Consider the following 8,046-nt stretch of genomic DNA (forward strand, 5'->3'; position numbering starts at 1 on the left):
AACCGATAATCTAAACTATAAGAGGAGAATTTTTCACACACACACACTATCAAGATGCCATGGAAGTTCAAACCTAAGATAACTGTCAGAGTTGAATAGGTATCTAATTTATAAATGAGTAAAGAGTAAACCAACGTTAACACCATGCTTTGGTGTTGGAAAAACAATAATTAGTGACTAATTAAAATATATATATCAACAAATTTTTATTTAAAACAAACTGTAATTTAAAATATAGTAAACAATAAATAAATGAAACTGACTTGGATTCGAGATAGGGGCTTGTAGATTTGATGCAATGTTCTAAAGACAGTAATTTCACCCCTTCTCGATGCTTGAAGTTCTACAGGTGACTGCCTCCCAGGATTCAACTATCTATATTCTAAGCCTTAGCACTAGGACTTAGAATCTGGCGAACTTTGTTTGTTTTCCTCTCAAACAATATGAATGTGCTTGTAGAATGCTTTTTTGTGTGTTTAACGAGTGATGCCTATTCTGTTTTAAATAGACTTTTGAAACCCTATCAGAAGAGTCACAACTGTTAAAAACTGTTAATTAAACTAATCCGAATTAATAAAAAATTATTAATTCGAAACTAAAAAATTAATTTAAATCTGAAGTGCCCCAAAGCCCAAGACCCATTTTTTTGGTAATTAAATATTATCTATATAATGTTTAATGCCCAAATCGAATTTGAATCCCATTTGGCTTATACTTGGCCCAACTTCCATTTACTAAGTGTGAGACTACCACACTTATAAAGACCTCATTTTTTTTCTTCTTTCTACAAATGCGGGACAAAAGTCTTTGAATTTCATTCAAATTTCCAACAATACCCCATATTTGAATCAAATTCAAGACCCTATATTTGTAAAGTTATACTTAAAGTGCTAAATGAATGTAATGCATCTGGGTGGAAGCAAATGTTATATGCATCAAGAAAGGTGTCTTTTGGACTTGAACTTACCCTAGTGAAAACATATCGGATTTACTTGGCGGCGCAGTGGATATAATTGATCTTGAACTGTTCACTGCTATAGTAAACCTAGACAATGTGTCTCACATATATAACATCTTAACACAAGTTAGTTCATACGTTTTTGTTCATTTTGGTCCTGAACATGTCCCGGGCTTCATGAGAGCTTTAGAGAACTTAGTCTTTTTCGTTCTCATAAATGCGACCCCACATTTACTCCCATATATGTGATACCAATTAAAAGTTTTCTGGCTAAACTCCTCTTAATAAGATATTAGTATCACTAAACAATGTGTCTCACATATATAACATCTTAACACAAGTTAGTTCATACGTTTTTGTTCATTTTGGTCCTGAACATGTCCCGGGCTTCATGAGAGCTTTAGAGAACTTAGCCTTTTTCGTTCTCATAAATGCGACCCCACATTTACTCCCATATATGTGATACCAATTAAGAGTTTTCTGCCTAAACTCCTCTTAATAAGATATTAGTATCATTAAATGCAAAGCATAACCTACACATCAGCAGACAACACACTAACCATCATAGGAATGAGTTGAGTTGTGTGTTCAACTTTTTGAATCTTACCCAACTAGTTTGCCTATTGAACCTAGACAATGGGATCTCCAATCAACTAGGTTAGGTTTCCGCCATGTTTGACTTCTTGGATTGGCTATAATCCCATTCCCCTCGATGTAAATTTGATTTACTCTCTTGGTAAGCCTTTTGACAAAAGATCTGCGATATTTTCCTTTGACTTCACATAGTCAATGTATATAATTCCATTTGAGAGAAATTGTCTAATTATATTGTGCCTATGCCTGGTATGTCTTGACTTACCATTATACACCACTTTTGGCTCTTACTTGTGCTGCCATACTATCACAGTGTATACAAATAGCTGTCACATGCTTAGGCCACATTGGAATGTCCTTTAGGAAGTTTCTCAGCCATTCTGCTTCTTCAGCAGCTTTATCAAAGGCTACAAACTCTGATTCCATTGTAAAGCGTGCTATACACATCTGTTTAGAGGATTTCTAAGATACTGAAGCTCCACCTAATGTAAATACATATCCACTAGTTGATTTGGTTTATGTACTGTCAGAAATCCAATTTCCATCATTATAGCCTTCCAAAATTGGTGAATATTTTGTATAATGCAATCCATAATCTTGGGTGTATTCAAATATCTTAACACCTTGATTAATGCCTCCCAATGATCGTGTCCAGGATTGCTTGTGTATCTACTAAGCCTGCTTATTGAATAAGCTAAGTCTAGCCTAGTAGAATTCATTAAATACATTAGGCGCCCAATTGCTTGAGAATACTCCAAATGAGAAATTGCATCTCTATTATTCTTATTTACATCAAAATGCACAACAGGTTTGCCGTCAAATTGACCAAACTTTCATAAAATCTTTTCTGCATAATGGGATTGAGTAAGAATACACCCATCACTATTTCTTTTGACTTGAATTCCTAGAATGACATCAGCTTGACCTAACTCTTTTATGTCAAAACTTGAATTTCACATCTTCTTTGTAAAATTCATTGCATCCTTACTTGTTCCCATTATGAGCTTGCCATCAACATATAAACATACAAGAATACAAGAATTTTTGTTATTCTTTATATAAACACACTTGGCACTTTCATTGATCTTAAATCCATGCGACATCATTGTATGATCAAACTTTTGATGTCGTTGTTTTAGAGCTTGTTTAAGTCCATATAAAGACTTAACAAGTTTACAAATTTTATTTTCTTGACCTTTTACCACAAAACCTTCTGGTTGTTCCATGTATATTTCTTCATCTACATTTAAGAAAGCTATTTTTACATCCATTTTATGTATGTTATATTGTGTATAGAAGCTATGGCAATTAACATCCTTATAGATGTAATTCTTGATACTGGAGAATAAGTGTTGAAATAATCCAACCCTTCATTTTGCCGATACCCTTTACCAATTAAACGTGCCTAGTATTTATCGATAGTACCATCGGCTTTTAGCTTTCTTTTAAAAATCCAATTATGTCCAATTGGTTTGTTACCATGTGGTAAATCAACCAATTCTCACATATGTTGCTGCATAATGGATTATATTTCGCTATTAACAGCTTCCTTCCATAAAGGAGCCTCAGGTGAAGTCATTGATTCCTTATAAATTTGTGGTTCTTCTTTAGTCAAGAACTTACAAAATTTGGTCCAAATTTTTTTGGTGTTTAAGTCCTCTTTCCTCTTCTAGGTGCCAAGTCTTGTTCTTGGACACCTGAAGAGGATGGTTCAACATGATTTCCATCATGTACTCCTACTGTTTGAACTGGACCTCTTTTCTTTGTAAGGAAAAATTTCCTCAAAGAAATCAGCATCAACAGCTTCTATAATTGTGTTAACATGTATATTAGAAATATCATATTTAATAACTAAAAATCTATATGCAGCACTTGTGTTAGCAAACCTATGAAAACACAATCAATATTTTTAGGTCCAAGTTTTACCCTATTTGGTAAGGGTACTTGTACTTTAGCTAGGCATGTCACATCCCTGGATCGACTCCGTCGTAGCACGATATTGTCCGTTTTGGGCCCCCCTCTCTGTCCTCACGGTTTTGTCTCTGGGAACTCACGAGCAACTTCTCAGTGGGTCACCCATCCTGAGATTGCTCTAGCCCCCAACTCGCTTAACTTCGGAGTTCCCATGACTCCGAAGCCAGTGAGCTCTCAACAGGCCTCGTGCTAGATGGAGGCGGGCATGCACATATAAGGCACATCACCCCCTCTCCGTTGGTCGATGTGGGATGTTACAAGGCAAACCCACACTTTCAGTGTATTGTAAGTAGGAATCCGTCCTTTCCATACTTCATAAGGAGATTGATAGTCTTCTTATGTGGAATTCTGTTTAATATGTGATTAGCAATAAGTAAGGCTTCACCCCACAGATTGTGTGGAAACCCTGAGCTATTCAACATTGAATTTATCATATCCTTGAAAGTTCTATTTTCCTTTCTGCTACACCATTTTGTTGCAGTGTATATGGTGCAGTGGTTTGATGTATAATTCTATGAGTTGTACAAAAATCAGAAAACACAGTGGACTCATATTCTCCACCTTTATCTGATCTACGTACTTTCATTTTTCTATCAAGTTGATTTTCAACTTCTGCATTGTATGTCTTAAACATCTGTAAAGCTTCATCCTTACTATGTATTAAGTATACATAACAATACTTACTGCAATCATCAATAAATGTTATATAATAATTTTTTCCATCATGAGTTGGTGTGGATTTGAAGTCACAAAGGTCACTATGAATTAATCCAAGTAATTCATTTGACCTTCTTTGAACAGATTTAAAGGTTTGCCTAGCAAACTTAGATTTTGTACAAGTTTCACACTTTTTACTAAAGTCAATATCAAATTTAGACAATAAACCTAGATACATCATTCTATGCATAGATCGATAATTTACATGACCTAATCTAGCATGCCAAATATTTAAAGACTCAACAAAGTAAATGGAAACCTTATTTATATTATTAAAAACATCATTACCAGTTACATTGAGTTCGAACAAGCCATCATCAAGATAACTTTTTCCTAAAAACAGCCTTCCTTTGGTTTGGATGAACTTGTCAAATTCAAATATAAGTTTGAAACCCTTCCTAGTAAGAATAGGGCCAGACACTAAGTTCTTCCTAATTTCAGGACATGTAGCACATCCAAAAAAGTTAAAACCTTCCCAGGAGTGAACTTCAGCAGCACACTGCCTTTTACCTTCAAGTGTAGATGCAGAGGCATTTCCCATGTACAGTTTCTCACCACCAAAATTCTGTTTATAATCAATGAACATATTTATGTCACCAAAAATGTGCCTAGTAACACCTGTATCAACCCACTAGTCCTTAGTATAAAAAATCATACTGGTTTTAGACACTACAACCACAAAATCCTCATTAACTTTAGTCACGTTGGCTTGAGGATTGGTTGAATTTTGGTGTCTTCAGTGGCGGTAGTCTTGTGTTTTATGCCTTAATTTTCCACATACCCAGCAGGCGCCTTTGATTTTCTTTAAATCATCTCCTTTTGGTGCATGAGGATTGGAATAAGTCTTTGCAGCTTTCTTGCCCTTCTTTTTCTGGAATTTTAGCGTTGATGTCTCAACGACATTGGCTTTGGCTTCTATGATAGGCACTTCGCCCTTGTCACCTTTCCTGAGATCTTCCTCAACTCGAGGACTCAAAATCATATCCTTCATAGACATCTCTCTACGCTTGTGCTTCAAGTAAATTTTGAAGTCTTTTTATGATGGAGGCTGTTTCTCTATGATTGCTCCAACTTGGAATTGTTCATTAATAGCACCCCTCTGTAGCAATTCATGGATCAGAATTTGAAGTTCCTCAACCTGTTTAATAACAGTCTTCGAATCAACCATGGCATACTTGAGAAATTTTCTAATTACGAACTTTTTGGCCCCAACATCTTCTTTTTTTTTTTTTTTTTTTTTTTCTCAAGTAATTCCCAAACTTCCTTTGCAGAATTGTATGATAAATAAATGTTGTATAGAGTATCATCAAGCCTATTAAGGATGTAATTTCTGTACATGAAATCAAATTGTTTCCAAGCCTCAATGGTCATCATTGTCTCCTTAGACATTGAATTTTCATCTATTTTGGGAACCTCCTCTCTGACAACATGTGCCAAATTCATAGTTGTGAGATAAAACAACATCTTCTATTACCATCTCTTGAAGTCAATCCTCTTGAACTTCTCAGACTTCTCGTCATGAAGATTCTTAGTCACTTCATTCACAATCACTGATAATTGTGATTCCATCATTTATTGTCTTTAGATTGTTGGAAAAACAACAATCAATAACTAATTAAAATGTGGTACCAACCAGTCTTTTCATTTCCCAAATTTGCCTGGTTTGTTTGCTTGAAACTGTGGCCTGACAAAGGCCTCCATCCCATTGGAAAATGTTCCTTCTTTTGTGTCTTGCTCAGAGATTCCAATATTATCATTAATCAAGTAAACAGTGAAAATCTGTTACTCTTGTTGTTATGACGCACAAAGTTAAACTCATCAATCAAGTAATCGCCCAACTTCTTATTATCGTAACTTATCAATCAAGTAATCAACCATTAATGAGGATTAATTACATTGCTAATCGTAATCATTATTTGGATGAATTTAAGCTTATAATCATCAATCGAAATTCAAATTGATTAGACGCTCTGAGTAATACCGCATTTATTAGAACAATGGCAACTTTTTATGAATTTTGTTTGAAATTCTTTTACCACCATTATTTATTTTTCGTTTTCTTTTCTTTTCTTTTCAGCTACTTTCTACCTCTTCTTATCCATTGAACAGAAGAACAAATTATGTCTGTAAATCGTGGGTATTGTATTCTAGGTGGGAAAATTATAATCTTATTAATTTATTAATTAAGCTAGCACAGTCAAGAAAGGTGATAATTATGCACTTTTTTTGGTGCCTAAACCAGTGGTTAATACATAATTATCACTTATCTTGACCTTGTCCACTAATGAAGTTTTGCCTTGGTGTTTTGGACCACAAATTCTTTTTGCTCAGGAGTTTGGACCACAAATTACTAATATTAAGAGACACAAATTACTAATAGTAAGAGAACTCTTTAACTTTGTTGATGTCCAAAATGGAAAGAACTTATAAGGATATGCCTTCGATCGCATGGGCTCTACGACATGTGTGGAAAGGATCTGCAAGGAGAAGCAGAATAAAGGTAAGCTTTAGGCACCGGTGTGATACCAGCTAAAGACTCTCTAATACTTAAGTTAGCTAAATGATATAATAAACAAGTAATTGGATAAGAATTCTAGTGCCAATTACCATTACCTGGTGCATTGGGGCAAAAGCCCTACTTATAGACAAAAGAGGTGGAACACCTTGGGTTAGAGTTTCTATACGAAAGGTGAATTGGCTGACGAGGTTGCCGAAAGTTAATCCTTGTCGATGATAATTATAAGTTTCAGTAACTGGACTGGGTCATGTGAACTTTTACTTTGTGAGCCATTCGTTTCACATGTCCATTTAAAAGGGTCGAATCAGACATGGTATAAACAAACTTATTACTTTATCAATTAGAGCCTATGAATAATAAGTCTAGAATTGAATTGAAGGATGACAAAGTGAACTTTTTCTCTCTCACAACTACATTATTTTTATCTCAAACTACTATAACTTATAGTAACTTAGAACGCATTGATAGCATGTGGAGATAATTCTACTATTTATTAAGGTTACATGTTTCAAATTCGTGGTTTATAAACACAAACACTCAAATACCAATATGGTTGGTGCACATCTATACTTACAAGAACCAGATTTTGTTGGATATGTAGCCTAAGCCTAGAGTCTACACTAGCGAGGTCTAGGATGTCGTTGCATGACTTTGTAGGTTCCAACCAAATGAAGGTGAAGGGTCAGCATCCATCTTTGACATTCCTGGTATCTTCTCCCACTATAAGAGTGCCACGTATGATCAGCTCAACTAGTTGAGAACTTGAGAATGACACGTCAACTAAGGGTAAGGTGGCCATAAACTTTCTTCATCAGCAATATATCACTGTTAATTTATAAATGCTTCTGATAATACACGGTGCTGAATGGTAAACTTGGATTATATTAAGAAATATTTTCATAATTTGGGTTTAGTAAATGGATATTTATGTCAATATCCCACTCACTACCTAGGCAAACACCAATTTGAAAGCAGCAACCGGCAACTATGGACCTGTTCCTAACACAAAATGTTGATTGAGAGAACCCTAATTTCAAAAATATATATTGATTATATACGCCATACTTTTTGTATGAAATAGTTACATGTAATATATGTTCTTTTTGATAAAACAGTTTTACCAAACAAGATTACTCATGATCATTTAGAATCATAGCTAATACCTGGAAAAGACAGCACTATTCTATAAATCCAAACTTGTTTGCTTTTCTTAACCAAACAATAGGGTTATTTGCTCTGAAACCTGAGGGAACAAAATTGGACCATGGATTGAACTCGTAGCTTC

This window comes from Prunus persica, chromosome G7 (assembly GCF_000346465.2).
Source record: "Prunus persica cultivar Lovell chromosome G7, Prunus_persica_NCBIv2, whole genome shotgun sequence".
NCBI lineage: Eukaryota > Viridiplantae > Streptophyta > Magnoliopsida > Rosales > Rosaceae > Prunus > Prunus persica.